Raw genomic sequence first — 17117 nt, 5'->3', positions numbered from 1 at the left:
CAAGTGATGAAGACATTTTTTTAAGACTGAGTCTTTCTTTTTGCCCCAAGATGGACATGGATTATACTGCCACGCGGGTGGATATATTCAAGTTTGTCAGGGCATTGAAATTGAAAAAGTTTTTTGCTGTAGCTTCTAAAAAAACGAATGTTTTGTCCAACCTTGGCAACAAAGAAGATTGAAATCTACAGGTGGAGGACATTAATTTTGTGATAGATCTTCAGGATCTAGCAATGGAGAGGGGCAAGTTTTGATGATGTTACACAAGAACTACCCAGTACTTCTAGTAGAGCAATTCAACTAGCCAAAGATGAAGAAATATCAATTGGTGCTAATGTAACAACGGAGTTTAAATTGCCTTCCAAGTTTACACCGATAACATCCAGGGATACTGTAGATGTTTTTAATGATTTGGTGATTAATGAGGTTAAAGATCTGTACACAAAAATAAATGCAAAGAAAAAACCATCAACGAAGCAAACTAGAGATTATTATGCCCTGGTAGAGAAATTGTCTAGTGATGATGATTGCATTGTTCGTAATGCAGACAAAGGTGGTAACATTGTTCTGTGGAGGAAAAAAGAATATCTGCTGGAGGCAAATAAACAATTGGGAAATAGATCTAACTATGTCAAGGTTCAAAGAGAAGTCATGTTAAAAAGCTTTGACGTATTCAATGACCAATTGTTGAAATGGCGCACTGGTAATTTGATCTATCAAGATGAGTTTAATTATTTGAAAATATCTAACCCCACTACGCAGGTATTTTATTTAATACCCAAGATTCACAAAACGATGGTAAACCCTCAGGGCCGTCCCATTATTTCAGCAATTTACAGTGCTTTGGAACATACCTCCAAGTTTGTTGATTCATTTTTGTGCCCTTTGGTTCAAAAGCTTCCTTCATACCTCCAAGATACGGGGGATTTCCTCCGCAAAGTGTATGATATACCGTGGGTACCTGACTAACTCCTTATGACTATTGATGTAACAACGCTTTACACTAGTATTCATCATAAGGATGGGCTAAATGCTGTCAAGTATTTTCTAGGAGGAAGGCCAGCTAAAATGTGGCACCACACACAAATGTTACTATCTATGATCACTACCTGTCTGAAAAATAATTTCTTTCTTTTTGATGATCTATACCATCAACAGTGTGGAATGGCGATGGGCACCTGCTTCGCCCCCAGCTATGCTAATTTGCATATGGGCTGGTGGGAGGAACAGGTATGAGCCTGACGCGTGAAGAAATGTTCGAGAAGCATGAAACGCGTCAGGCTCATTTTTTCATTTGGACTCTGTTTTCCTGCACTGCGCTGACAACTTGCACAATAAACGAAGATTTACCTACCTGTGAGCTGGCTCTTCTAAATGGGGTAACTCTGATGTGTGATATATATATATATATATATATATATATATCACCTTTCTCCAAACGAAAGAAAGCAGAAGCCACAGAGGGGAAGTTCAAGGAAGCTGATTTATTCACTGGCTGTGGCGAATGCATTTCGGCATGTAAATGCCTTCTTCAGCGCCCAAACAGTCACCATCTGAAACCCTGCGCCTTTACACGTCCTGACATTTATTTGGGTAATCCCAAACAAGCTCCGCCCCCAAAAAATGATGTTTGCACACCTGATGCAAGTCCGTGATCTTCTATGGACTGCAGGACCCAGAATGCACGATGAGGCTCCCAGGTAAGATGTGGGTGGGGGAAATTCTGCCAAGTGGTGCGCTTTAGGCAGGACATAGCGCAAAGTTCAAGACAAAATGTTCCTGCTTTTCGGATCAGTGAACACAGCGACCCTGAGTCCCCAACTGCTCCACATCTTACCTGGGAGCCTCATCGTGCATTCTGGGTCCTGCAGTCCATAGAAGATCACGGACTTGCATCAGGTGTGCAAACATCATTTTTTGGGGGCGGAGCTTGTTTGGGATTACCCAAATAAATGTCAGGACGTGTAAAGGCGCAGGGTTTCAGATGGTGACTGTTTGGGCGCTGAAGAAGGCATTTACATGCCGAAATGCATTCGCCACAGCCAGTGAATAAATCAGCTTCCTTGAACTTCCCCTCTGTGGCTTCTGCTTTCTTTCGTTTGGAGAAAGGTGTGTTGCATCAATTCCACGTCGGCCAGAGACGTGCTTCAGAGGCCCCTGCTCCTTTAAGAGGCCCGGACTACACTGGCATCCTGCTGCAGGCATTCTTGTTTTACCGAGTTATCGGTCAGTCTGGGAACGCCCGGGTGCTGGGAGAAGAAGCAGATGGTTTTGAGGCATTATGCCTCATGCTGGGCGGCGAGCATTGTCTGGCTGTCCCCATTGAATTGGACTCCCGAGCATCAAGGTTGGAGCAGTTGGGGACTCAGGGTCGCTGTGTTCACTGATCCGAAAAGCAGGAACATTTTGTCTTGAACTTTGCGCTATGTCCTGCCTAAAGCGCACCACTTGGCAGAATTTCCCCCACCCACATCTTACCTGGGAGCCTCATCGTGCATTCTGGGTCCTGCAGTCCATAGAAGATCACGGACTTGCATCAGGTGTGCAAACATCATTTTTTGGGGGCGGAGCTTGTTTGGGATTACCCAAATAAATGTCAGGACGTGTAAAGGCGCAGGGTTTCAGATGGTGACTGTTTGGGCGCTGAAGAAGGCATTTACATGCCGAAATGCATTCGCCACAGCCAGTGAATAAATCAGCTTCCTTGAACTTCCCCTCTGTGGCTTCTGCTTTCTTTCGTTTGGAGAAAGGTGTGTTGCATCAATTCCACGTCGGCCAGAGACGTGCTTCAGAGGCCCCTGCTCCTTTAAGAGGCCCGGACTACACTGGCATCCTGCTGCAGATATATATATATATATATATATATATATATATATATATATATATATTCCAAACACCACTTCCGAGTGGAACAGAGGAGACGGACCACCAGGTGCGCTTCACAGGTTCTTTTATTGCAAAATAGTCGGTAGGCAAGAGGGCACTACGCGTTTCGGGCTTGAAAAGCTCTTGTTCACATGCAAGTGAGCCAGTTAAACATTTTTTCGTTTTATAATGCAGTGCATACCCAATCAGCCCGCCCAGTCACATGATGTCAAAGTGTCATAGAAATAAAAGACATACTTCTCCTGTCTATCGGAGTATAGTGTTTCATACGGAATTTTTTACATTATAGCAACTAGTGTGTATATCATTTAAGAAAAAACATGCTTTAAGGCAACATACCATGAAATATAACACTATGCAATAATTGTGCAATATGGTCCCATAAACATTGTTTATAAGAATTTCATATTTCAGGATAAATCCATTAAAAAAAGACCGTAAATTTCATATATATAGTATTTAAAGTGACTGGAGGACTGATTTATAAGTGCAAATATATACAAATTTGACTGGTTCCGAGCCTGCGTCAAGTGGAGTATATTAAAGTGCATGAGGGAATAAGGGAGATGGGGATAAAGTGCTGAATCCACATATTGCAAAAAGTACCTTGTGTATTCAATGCATAAATGCAATTTAACAGTTAGAGATAGGACACTGTCCTTTTCTGTATCTCTTAAAACACTGTAAAAACATTTGATACCAACATAAAAAGTACAATATGTAAAATTACTTATGGCTAAAAACACCCAGTGTAAAAAAGTGCTAATAAATATCAGACAAAGTTTGATAAAAAAAGGTGTATACAAAATATTAAATAGCAATCAGTGTATATTTACAAAATTGGAGGAGGTAAGGAGCTAGGTGTATTGATGGCAAAGTGGCCAACAAGGAACTTGACTGGCCAATCAACTGGCTTACTAGACAAGTACTATCATAAGTCACCTTGGAAAGAATATTAGACCCACTAGATAACAGGGAACCTGACTACCTAGGGGAAAATGACACTCAGAGTTAATACATTTTTCGCAAAGACTCAATATTTGCATAGGGAAATATATCATAGGAAATGACGAAGATCCTCTGTGATGTTAAGCCCATTTGGCCATTTACTGTCGTAATCGAGGATCATTCGTGACTCCAGTTGCCGGAGTTTGAGTTCCCGAATACCACCTCGCCTTGATTTAGGGACTGAGGCCACTGGCTGTTTAGTACTGCCTACATAATTGAGGCCGCAAGTACATGTCAGTACGTATACAGCATATTCTGTTTTGCATGTATGCTGGCCTTTAATAGGAATCTCAGTATCACAGAAGGGAGTTTTATAATGTGTCTTATTTGTTCCGAAATTACATGCTCTACAAGTGGAGCATTTCCGGAATCCCTCCTTGATTAGCCAATTTGGTTTCAGTTTAAGCTCAGGGCTGCTTTGATCGAGCACAGCTCCCATACTCAGTGCCCGACGAAAGGTAACCATGGGTTTATCAGGAAGCATGTTACCCAATACATTGTCAGTTAGTATGGTAGGCCAATGATGGTTTATTATTTGTCTTATCTTGTTGTGTTGGCTGCTATAATCAGTGATAAATCTGGGACATTCCTGTTTGATGATATCTAATGTCTCATCAGGCAATTCGGTATTTTCAGAAGCTTGACTTAACAAACTGGCCCGTGTTCTACCCTGTGATTTCACTAGCGCTTGATTAAACATTTTTTCTGTGTACCCTCGGGCTTTCATACGGCTGCGCAAGTCACTAACACAAATCTCAAAGTCAGTGGCAACACTACATATTCTCTTCAACCTGAGGATTTCTCCATAGGGAATACTTTGGATCGTGTGCCTAGGATGTAAGCTAGAGGCATGGAGGGTAGTATTGCCCGCAGTGCTTTTACGATGAAGAGTAGTCTGCACTCTATTGTGATCATCGATGTAAACAGTGACATCCAAAAATTCTGCTTGTTTGGTACTAATTTTGGAAGTGAACCTAAGATTAAATGGATTGTCATTAATCGCATCAATAAAAGCACTGGCTTCTGTTTCATCACCTTGCCAAACTATAAAAATATCATCAATATAGCGGAGGTATCGGACAATTTTTTCTCGTACCCACACTTGATGCGTAACATTGAGGACCCGCTCCTCCCACCAGCCTACGTGCAAACACGCATAGCTGGGGGAGAAGCAGGCCCCCATTGCCACGCCCCTAAGTTGCCTCCAAATTTCTTTGCCAAATAGAAAATAGTTATTGCTTAGACACCATTCAATTAAGCCCAGAATCACTTTGTTGTGCTCGTAAAAATCAATTGGCCGACGGCCCAAGAAATGAGAAACTGCATTAATTCCATCAATGTGTGAGATGCTAGTATATAGCTGTTCAACATCTAAAGTGATAAGCAGCATATCATTTTGCCATTCTAGGTCCTCTATTTTAGACAAAAAGTCTCCAGTGTCACGTACAAAGCTAGGCAGGCTGCTTACCCATTTCTGCAAGAAAAAATCCACATATTGGCCTACTTTTTCTCCACAACTGTTTATCGCAGAGATGATCGGCCTGCCTGGCACCGGTGATTGTCCTTTGTGTATTTTAGGAATTAGATACATAATTGGCAAAGTTGGATGTTCAATAAGCATAAATTTGTACTCCTCCTCCGAAATTAGGCCCACTCTACGGTGTTTCTGTAGGAGTTTGCTTAAGCTTTCATTAGCCTTAATATATTCCTTGTTGGTAGATTTTTGATAACACATAGGATCCGATAGCTGTCTTTGGGCTTCTAGAATGTATGCTGCTTTTGGCCAAATAACGATGTTTCCACCCTTATCCGCCCTTTTGATTACGATGTCTGGATTGTTCTTTAGTTTTTTCATCAGTGCATGATATTGCGCCTGTTTTACATCATATCTTTTTCTTTTTTTGTGGATGTTACTAGTCTTATGCAGTTTTTTCATTTCTGTAATGACACAGTCCTGGAAAACATCAACTGCATCACGAGTCATGATTGGTACAAATTCAGATTTTTTCTTAAATGGAGTAATGCCCGCTCCAGATTTAGATATATTAATTCTTTCAAGTCGGTATATATATATGTTTGCTCCAAATTCCCAATAATACCCAGCCGGGTTGGAAAACGTAAGAACCAGGGAACATTGAAAGATGCTAAGGGCTTCTTCCCTTGTGGGAGGTGCAAAGTCTGTGCATCCAGTAAACGAACCCTAACATTTGATGTGAGGGGCTGTAAAGGGGGGAAAAAGAATAAACAAATGTATGTCCTGTCACACAGACCATGCGGTTTACTGCTTGATGTGTCCTTGCCATTTGAAATATATTGGCAGCACAATCAACCCAGTAAAACTGAGGGTGCTAGAACACATGCGGGCGATCGCAAATAGGGATTTTTCTTATCCGGTCGCTCGACATTTTGCAATAAAGCACAACAGCAACAGGGATCTCTTGAGGTTTTTCTGTCTGGATTGTGTCCCTGAAAACCCACAGGTTGGCAATAAATTACAGATACTCAGGAGATTAGAATCCCAATATATTATTGATTTAGAGACTAAAGCACCGGGAGGCCTACATATGGGTGAGGAAATGTCATCTCACTTGGGCTAACCGTGATCATCAGCAATTGGGGTGTGATGAATTTTGATATAACTGTAACAAATTATCTTTTTGCAACAGTGAATGATTCGTTAAGAAATAATCTGTATATTTTCATATGATGGATGTATTCGATATGAGGGTTTGGAATTGTCTTCAAGGTCACTATTAGAAATGATGTTTGCAGTTTTATCGTACTGCTGAGATTATGTGGCACTATGGGCCTATTTGGACAGACCTGGGTGTTGGCGGCCTAATTGGCTGCAATTGCCGATACACGGCAAGATCACAACTAAAGTATGGACAGTGTCTTATTTTACACGCATGACTTGTGTGCGGAAAACGAAGTCGTAAGGCTTTACTGACTTCGTGTCCCAGAAGAATGATATCCATATGACCCATTTACACGAAAACCTGTTTCTGTCAAATTCGATTATAAATTGTACCTTTGCCGATATACGGCGTGATTAGGAGGGGTGAAACACATGACTGAACAATGTATAATATTCGCACAGTCTTTTGTAACAAAATGCATACTCCAAGATGGCGCTTAAACACGAATGTTTATAGTAGTCCTATGTTTGTGTCCATCACCCACATCAAATGAATATAATGGCGCCACATAGCGCGTTCGTGTGTAAACACTGACGAAGGGAGTTTCTCCCGAAACGCGTTTGTTTGGGCAATAAACCTTTGCTGAGAACTGGAACCCCGAGAGTGCTTTATTTTTCCAACCCGGCGGGGTATTATTGGGAATTTGGAGCAAACATTGTTATCGCGGGTCACCACCGCGGAAACAGCACCCGCTGCTTGACGGACTCGTGTTTTCTGATAGATGCATCTGCCGTGTGGATTCCTCACCTTGTGAATATCCCCTTGCGTCAGCAACATTCGGAAATTCTTTTTGTAGCCTCGCGCCGACGTGGACATGAACGTCATAGAGACACGACATCGCTCGCGACTCCGCTGACGTCACCGACGCCTACAATAGGCCCACGCCGGCGTAATGACATCAGTTCCCTTTTTTCCGCGGCGTCGACGCTAATGGTTGCGGGATACTCGGTAGCTTTTAGTAACTCTGTTACTGTCTTTCTTTGTTTCTCTGTTACTCTTGCCTCTTTGTATCCTTATTATGTCGACAAAGAAGACTGGAATTAAACCCTGCAGGGAATGCGGAAAGATGATGTCCGTTACGGACCCACACCAGGACTGTATTTGGTGTTTGAGCTCCGATCACGACGTGGATGGGTGTTCGTCGTGTCAAAAAATGAATCCAAAGGCCCTGCGAGAAAGGGAGACTAAGCTTCTTGTGGCAAAACTTAAAGCTGATAAGGTAAAGAAGTCTTGGAAATCCAGCTCGAAGAAGTCGAGGTCGAGATCAAGATCTCGGGAGGCTTTGGCCTCAAAGTCTTCATCGGATCATGCTTCGAGGTCACGTAAGAAGCATAAGAAAAGGAGACATGAATCTCAACGTCATTCGGGTGAGAAGTTGGGATCGAGATCACCCAAGAAAATTAAATCAAAAGTGATCCCACCGCAGGAGGTTTCAGATCGAGAAGGCAAGGCCTCGCCTTCGGAGTCGCAAGTTCATTCTCTGACTCCGGCTTCCGATCCGACTCCGGCGCCTTCTCCGGCTCAAGAGGAGGTCGGTGAAGTACCTAATGAAGAAGAGGAATCGACTCCTGTTGTTGAAACAGATTCGAATCTGCCTCGAGATCGACCTGAAGGTGATCATCCACCTTTTCCAGCTCCAGGTCAGGATCCTTCGGCGTTTCTCAACGCCATGTATGGTGTTTTCTCGAGGTCATGGTACCCTTCTGGTGCACCTTCGGGTCCCATGGGTCCAATGGCATTTAATTTGGGTGTGCCTCACTCTTATGCCCCGGCTCCTTTCACGCCGTATATGCCGGTCCGACTCCGTTGTGGCAGTACCCGGCTCCACCGAGGTCGACGCCGTTGTCGACGCCGGCTCGACCGAAGTCAACGACTCCGGCACCGGCGTCGCCCACTCCAAGCAAATCTCTGGCCCATCCTTCCAAGCCTTCGGATTCGGTACAGACGTTGGCTCCGGCGCCATCGGAGTCGACAGTGGATCTGGCTGCAATCCGTGTTAAGCAGAGATCTAGGAGAGAAGCTCAACGTCTCCTGGAGGAACGGAGGTATTATGAGTCTCATTCAGACTTAGAGGAAGGTGAAGTGGAGGAAAATTATTTTTAGGAGCTAGCCGATGCTAGTGGTCTTGAATTTTCCCCGGAGTGGGTATTACCATCAGGTCCTGATGCACCCTCTTAGGATGTTCAACCATATCATGTGGTAATGAAAAAGGCAGCAGGACTTTTAGGTTTGACATTGCCTACTGTTGAATTTAAATCAAATCTGCTTACTGAGGTTCTCCATTCACCGAGCTCAGCTGTGGAACCATTACTCCCATGTAATGAGGCGTTGACTGAACCCATTATGGAGGTGTGGAAAAAGCCTCTTTCTGCTCCTGCTGTCTCAAAAGGTGTGGCTAGGAGATACAGAGTGGCTCCTGAGGACCCTGCTTTTTTGTCATCTCACCCTTCTCCTGAAAGTCTGGTGATTCAAGCTGCGTGCTAAAAAAGTCTGTTGGTGTTTTTCCCCAAGTGCCTGGTGACAAGGAAGCTAGAAAACAAGATCAAGTGGCCAAGAAAACTTTCTCCTCCGCAAGTATGGCTTTAAAATCAACGAATGCCACTTGTCTTATGGGAAGATATGTGCACGCACTTATGGACTCAATGCGTTTATTGATTCCTAAGGTTCCGGAAGACTGCAGGGGTGACTTTGAAGAAGTTTTATCTGACACTCAAGCGGCAGCTCGTCAAGTTATCCAGAGCGGCCTTGATACTGCAGATTCTGTTGCAAGGATCATGGGCACGGCCGTTGTCACAAGACGTTCAGCTTGGCTAAAATCCTCATATTTTTCTGCTGATGTGCAGTCTGCATTATTAGATCTGCCTTTGATGGTAAAGGACTCTTTGGCAAGAAGGCAGATACAGCCTTGGAGAGATTTAAGGATAGCAGGGCAACTGCTAGATCTCTTGGTCTTCAAGTGAGACGTTCAACGACCAGGAAGTTCAGAGGTTTTGGACGCTCTTCTTTTCGTACCTATAGACAAGGTCAACAGCAGCAACAACAGCAGCAGCAGCAAAATACCTTGTATAGGTCGTACAGGGGAAAGCAAAGGGCACGTCCTCGAGGGCGTCAAGCCTCTTCCTCCTCCACCTCTTCTAACCCCCCGCAAACAGAAAAGCAGCCCTAGATCCGCCATTCAGGATCATGTGGGTCCGGTGGGGGATCGACTTACCCACTTTCTACGAGATTGGGAATCGGTTACATCAGATCTTTGGGTTCTCAATCTCGTAGAAAATGGGCATGCCCTTCCCTTTCGGGAATTCCCTCCCAATTACCCTCCTTGCCAGGGATATTGCTCAGAGGAACATCTGTTACTCCTACAGGAGGAAGTTCAAACTCTGTTAAGAAAGGGTGCGATAGAGGTGGTCCCAGAGCAGGAAAGGAGTCAGGGATGCTACTCCCGGTATTTCCTGATTCCCAAAAAGGATGGCAGGCTTCGTCCAATCCTGGATCTCAGGATTTTGAATTTTTATCTGAAACAAGAGAAATTCAAGATGCTCACCCTTGCTCAGGTTCTTCAAGCATTGCTGGAAGAAGACTGGATGGTGTCGCTCGACTTGCAGGATGCGTACTTTCACATCCCCATCCTGAAGTCGCACAGGAAGTATCTCCGTTTTACGGTGGGATCGCAGCACTATCAGTTTGCGGTCCTTCCGTTTGGGCTTACTACTGCGCCTCGAGTCTTCACCAAGGTGATGGCAGTGGTGGCGGCGCATCTCAGAAGGTCAGGGATTCTTGTATTCCCTTATTTGGACGACTGGCTGATCAAAGCAGAGTCGTCAGAGATAGTGCTCCATCATCTGCGAGAGACAACCCAGTTGTTGTACAGGTTGGGTTTTTCGATAAATGTACCCAAGTCTCACCTGGTGCCCTCCCAGCGCAACCTGTTCATAGGTGCTGTACTGGACACAACTGTATGTCGTGCATTCCCTCCTCCTCAAAGGATTCACGACATACAGGAAATGATTCCTTTATTTTACAATGGAGCGGTCGTTCCAGTCCTGAAGGTCCTTCGCCTGCTCGGTCTGATGGCTTCATGCATTCTGTTGGTCAACCATGCACGCTGGCACATGAGGGCGCTCCAGTGGTGCCTCCGCAGGCAGTGGTATCAGCACAACGGAGATCTCAGGGAGTCAGTGAGGATCTCCGGAGAAGCTGCGGCGGATCTTTCTTGGTGGGGCGTGGCTACGGTGATAACGGATGCATCCACTCTAGGGTGGGGTGCTCATCTGGGGGATCTGGAGGTCAAAGGTCCTTGGTCTCCAGAGGAAAGGTTGCTTAACATCAACCTTCTAGAATTTCGGGCGATACGTTTGGCGCTCAAGGCCTTCCTCCCCTCCCTTCGCGGTCGTTCGGTCCAGGTCCTGACGGACAACATGACCGCGATGTGGTACATCAACAAACAGGGAGGAGTAGGGTCGCAGTGTCTCTGCAGAGAGGCTCTGCGTCTCTGGTCCTGGGTTCAGGACCATCAGATTTGTCTGGTGGCAAATCATCTGGCCGGAGTTCTGAACGTTCATGCAGACAGTCTCAGTCGGCAGTTCTCTGCCGACCACGAGTGGAGGCTTCACCCAGAGGTAGTTCACGACATCTTTCAGATGTGGGGGACTCCTCGGGTGGACCTGTTCGCCACTCGCGAGAATGCTCACTGCCTGTCTTTCTGCAGTCTCCAATATCCGATGCAAGGAGCCTTGGGGGGCGCGTTTCAGTTGAGTTGGGGAAATCAACTCCTTTACGCGTTTCCTCCCATACCTTTGATTCCTCGGGTTCTGAGGAAGAGTCGCCAAGACCGGGCCCAAGTCATATTGGTCGCCCCGGACTGGCCAAGAAGGGTGTGGTATACAGATCTTCTCCACCTCTCCTCTCACACGCCGCTCCGTCTCCCTCTCAGGGCAGACCTCCTCTCTCAGATGGAGGGGCAGGTTCTACACCCCCACCTCCAGACATTACACCTTCATGCCTGGAGATTGAACGGGGCAACCTGAATTCCTTTTCCCTCCCGCCTGACGTTGTGGATGTCATCTTGTCAGCCAGGCGTGACTCCACTAAGTCTATCTATTCTTATAGATGGTCAAAATTTGTCACGTGGTGTGGGGGGAAATCTATTGACCCTTTGAGAGCCCATTTGTCTGATGTTCTCTAGTTTGCCCTTTCTCTGGCGCAACAGGGGCTTGCTGTTGCCACAGTGAAGGGCTATCTTTGAGCGCTGTCTGCTCTTCTTTGTTTGCCTGACCAGCCATCTCTTTTTAAATCTCCGGTAGTTTTAAGGTTTTTGAAGGGCCTCACAAATAAGTTCCCTCCTTCTCCTTTTATTGTGCCTCAGTGGGACTTAAATCTTGTATTGACCTTTTTGATGAGTGCTCCTTTTGAGCCTCTTCACAGATGTCCTATGAGGCTTCTGACTCTTAAAACAGTCTTCCTCGTTGCAATAACCTCAGCAAGGAGGGTAAGTGAGCTTCAAGCTCTTAGTTACAAGCCCCCTTTCTTGACCATTCATGCTGATCGAATGGTTCTTAGGACCAGGCCTGCTTTTCTGCCTAAGGTGGTGACTCCTTTCCACCTTGGTCAATCTATTACCCTCCCTACCTTTTATCCTCTCCCACACCCTTCTAAGGATGAGGAGAGGTTGCACCGTCTGGACCCCAAAAGGGCGGTGTCCTTTTACTTGGACAGATCTAAAGACTGTCGTTTGGATGACTAGCTTTTCATTGGTTTTGCTGGCTGCAAGAAAGGAAGAGCGGTCCATAAAAGAACCTTGTCGAGATGAATCGTCCTCTGCATAAAGACCTGCTACTCTTTGGCCGGTAAGGAACCACCAGAGGGTATAAGGGCTCATTCTACAAGAGCTAAGTCGTCAACCTCAGCATTGGCTAGAGGTGTTCCTGTAGAGGATATTTGTAGGGCGGCAACTTGGTCTTCCCTCCACACTTTCGCGAAGCATTATTGCTTGGATTCCGAAGTGAGGAGGGACGGTCATTTTGCACGCTCTGTCCTCCAGGATTTCCTGGTTTAGAAGAGTGGACACCCTCCTCCGGGAGTGGGGACTGCTGTGGGACTCTATTCACAAGGTGAGGAATCCACACGGCAGATGTATCTATCAGAAGAACAAGTTACTTACCTTCGGTAACGCTTTTTCTGGTAGATACAATATCTGCCTGTGGATTCCTCACTGACCCACCCGCCTCCCCGTTGTCCACTCTTCTATACCAGAGTTTCTGTAATGTATTTATTTTATTGTCAAGGATTTGTTTTTTTCAAATGTTTTATTGCATTTGCTTCACACTGTGTGTGTTACCTTGATATTTTTATGATATTTGTACTGCGTATACTGTGTATATGTCTACTGTCATTGGTCCGTCCGTGTGCCTCGAAGGCCCGGAAAAAAGGGCGGAACTGATGTCATCACGGCGGCGTGGGTCTATTGTAGGCGTCGGTGACGTCAGCGGAGTGGCGAGCGATGTCGTGTCTCTATGACGTGCATGTCCACGTCTGCGCGAGGCTACAAAAATAATTTCCGAATGTTGCTGACGCAAGGGGATATTCACAAGATGAGGAATCCACAGGCAGATATTGTATCTACCAGAAAAAGCGTTACCGAAGGTAAGTAACTTGTTCATTGGTGCTTTTGGAGCCTGGATATATATATATATATATATATATATATATATATATATCCACACATATATATATATATATATATATATATATATATATATCCACACAAGACAGCCTAATGAGGAGACGCCACACAGCAGAAGGTTAACAGCCTTTAATGCGAGGAAACTCGGTTGTGGAACATGCAGTCCCTTCTCAGTTCATGCTTAGCCCAACGCGTTTCAAGCAATCCTATGCTCTTGATCACGGGCAGAAAATGCGGCAGACACCCAGGCGATGAAAGGAACCCCTGATAAGTAATGACAAGTCCCGCCCAGGTGGGCGTATGCTACAAGCATGCTGGTACTTGTTGTTCCTTTCGGCGTGCTCTCACAGTGGATGCCGAGGTGTGCCCAATATTGTAAAAGTATTTCCCAAGTGGGTCGAGTGCAGGCTGCTCATTTCATCAAACCACCATTAATTGCACTCGCACCGGCCCTTCTGTTCCTGGGCGCTCGAAACTTCCAAGTACCCGGTCTGCTCCGTTCACAGCAGGGCGTCTCCGCGACCTAGGCTAGGCCGCTGAATATCCACACAAGAAGACAGCCTAATGAGGAGACGCCACACAGCAGAAGGTTAACAGCCTTTAATGCGAGGAAACTCGGTTGTGGAACATGCAGTCCCTTCTCAGTTCATGCTTAGCCCAACGCGTTTCAAGCAATCCTATGCTCTTGATCACGGGCAGAAAATGCGGCAGACACCCAGGCGATGAAAGGAACCCCTGATAAGTAATGACAAGTCCCGCCCAGGTGGGCGTATGCTACAAGCATGCTGGTACTTGTTGTTCCTTTCGGCGTGCTCTCACAGTGGATGCCGAGGTGTGCCCAATATTGTAAAAGTATTTCCCAAGTGGGTCGAGTGCAGGCTGCTCATTTCATCAAACCACCATTAATTGCACTCGCACCGGCCCTTCTGTTCCTGGGCGCTCGAAACTTCCAAGTACCCGGTCTGCTCCGTTCACAGCAGGGCGTCTCCGCGACCTAGGCTAGGCCGCTGAATATCCACACAAGAAGACAGCCTAATGAGGAGACGCCACACAGCAGAAGGTTAACAGCCTTTAATGCGAGGAAACTCGGTTGTGGAACATGCAGTCCCTTCTCAGTTCATGCTTAGCCCAACGCGTTTCAAGCAATCCTATGCTCTTGATCACGGGCAGAAAATGCGGCAGACACCCAGGCGATGAAAGGAACCCCTGATAAGTAATGACAAGTCCCGCCCAGGTGGGCCTATGCTACAAGCATGCTGGTACTTGTTGGTCCTTTCGGCGTGCTCTCACAGTGGATGCCGAGGTGTGCCCAATATTGTAAAAGTATTTCCCAAGTGGGTCGAGTGCAGGCTGCTCATTTCATCAAACCACCATTAATTGCACTCGCACCGGCCCTTCTGTTCCTGGGCGCTCGAAACTTCCAAGTACCTGGTCTGCTCCGTTCACAGCAGGGCGTCTCCGCGACCTAGGCTAGGCCGCTGAATAGCCCTGCTGTGAACGGAGCAGACCGGGTACTTGGAAGTTTCGAGCGCCCAGGAACAGAAGGGCCGGTGCGAGTGCAATTAATGGTGGTTTGATGAAATGAGCAGCCTGCACTCGACCCACTTGGGAAATACTTTTACAATATTGGGCACACCTCGGCATCCACTGTGAGAGCACGCCGAAAGGAACAACAAGTACCAGCATGCTTGTAGCATACGCCCACCTGGGCGGGACTTGTCATTACTTATCAGGGGTTCCTTTCATCGCCTGGGTGTCTGCCGCATTTTCTGCCCGTGATCAAGAGCATAGGATTGCTTGAAACGCGTTGGGCTAAGCATGAACTGAGAAGGGACTGCATGTTCCACAACCGAGTTTCCTCGCATTAAAGGCTGTTAACCTTCTGCTGTGTGGCGTCTCCTCATTAGGCTGTCTTCTTGTGTGGATATTCAGCGGCCTAGCCTAGGTCGCGGAGACGCCCTGCTGTGAACGGAGCAGACCGGGTACTTGAAAGTTTCGAGCGCCCAGGAACAGAAGGGCCGGTGCGAGTGCAATTAATGGTGGTTTGATGAAATGAGCAGCCTGCACTCGACCCACTTGGGAAATACTTTTACAATATTGGGCACACCTCGGCATCCACTGTGAGAGCACGCCGAAAGGAACAACAAGTACCAGCATGCTTGTAGCATACGCCGACCTGGGCGGGACTTGTCATTACTTATCAGGGGTTCCTTTCATCGCCTGGGTGTCTGCCGCATTTTCTGCCCGTGATCAAGAGCATAGGATTGCTTGAAACGCGTTGGGCTAAGCATGAACTGAGAAGGGACTGCATGTTCCACAACCGAGTTTCCTCGCATTAAAGGCTGTTAACCTTCTGCTGTGTGGCGTCTCCTCATTAGGCTGTCTTCTTGTGTGGATATTCAGCGGCCTAGCCTAGGTCGCGGAGACGCCCTGCTGTGAACGGAGCAGACCGGGTACTTGGAAGTTTCGAGCGCCCAGGAACATAAGGGCCGGTGCGAGTGCAATTAATGGTGGTTTGATGAAATGAGCAGCCTGCACTCGACCCACTTGGGAAATACTTTTACAATATTGGGCACACCTCGGCATCCACTGTGAGAGCACGCCGAAAGGAACAACAAGTACCAGCATGCTTGTAGCATACGCCCACCTGGGCGGGACTTGTCATTACTTATCAGGGGTTCCTTTCATCGCCTGGGTGTCTGCCGCATTTTCTGCCCGTGATCAAGAGCATAGGATTGCTTGAAACGCGTTGGGCTAAGCATGAACTGAGAAGGGACTGCATGATCCACAACCGAGTTTCCTCGCATTAAAGGCTGTTAACCTTCTGCTGTGTGGCGTCTCCTCATTAGGCTGTCTTCTTGTGTGGATATATATATATATATATATATATATATATATATATATATACACACGTGTAGGTATATACACACGTGTATGTATATATATATTTTTCGGGGGTTTTGCCTCAGCATTGTAACCAACTGCATCAATTGTGATTACTGTTAGCATTGTACTAACTTTTTTATTTTTTTATTTTTTATTGGGGAAGTCGTTTATTGCACATATAGCCAGTAAAGTTACACTTGGTTTGCCTACAACCTCAGCGGGCCGGCTGTTCAGTATCACAGTAGGTGCAGAGAGGCGCACACAGCCATTTAGCCGACATCCCCAGGACCGGCGGCGCTTTAGCAGTCGGCATTGTTCAATGTTAACATAGTGCATCTCGTTCCACATTGCATATGTGTATACTTACATTTTACTTTTTATCTTCCCCTTATCCTTAGTCAGAACTTTAAGGACAGTAACCAAACCAAAGAAACCCTTCAACGACAGTCCCTGTGTCACAGCATTCTCCACTCCGTATTCAAACGTTTACAAAACATACTCATTCCTTGTAGCCAATAAGAGCACAGTTAGTACCGTTAGTATCATTCATTGCCTGTAGATGACTGCACCTGCAGATAGTCCTTCAGATACCCCCAGAAGTCCGTGGGGCGAGATCCAGACGGCAATTCCTCACCGTAAGTAGCTAGTGTATCTCGACAGTACGTTAAGTCTGTTAGCCAGTCTTGCATCCTAGGTCCCTGTTTCACATTCCAGTGCATTGCCACCCTCCTCTTAGCCATTAACAGAGCAATTACGCAAAACTTTCTCTTGTGCGCTCTGAGCTGTGGTACCATGCCCAACAGGCAGACCAGAATCGTGCAGTCGAGTGTCTCCCCAAGCATCTTCTCAACCTCTCGCACCACCTTCTCCCAGAACTCTCCAACTATGGGGCATTGCCAGGCTAGATGTAGGAAATCTGCGTGTTCCTGCCTACATCTCACACAGTTCGAATCTTCACG

General features: G+C 46.3%; 1 protein-coding gene across 1 annotated transcript in view; it reads left to right on the top strand.

Moving 5' to 3' along the window:
• CHD1 (chromodomain helicase DNA binding protein 1) overlaps positions 1-17117 on the top strand; it is a 1592763-nt gene that overhangs the window by 952514 nt on the left and 623132 nt on the right. The window lies entirely within an intron of this gene.

Source organism: Lissotriton helveticus, chromosome 2_1 (genome assembly GCF_964261635.1).
Source record: "Lissotriton helveticus chromosome 2_1, aLisHel1.1, whole genome shotgun sequence".
Classification (NCBI taxonomy): domain Eukaryota; kingdom Metazoa; phylum Chordata; class Amphibia; order Caudata; family Salamandridae; genus Lissotriton; species Lissotriton helveticus.
This window is presented reverse-complemented; position numbering and strand designations above follow the sequence as displayed.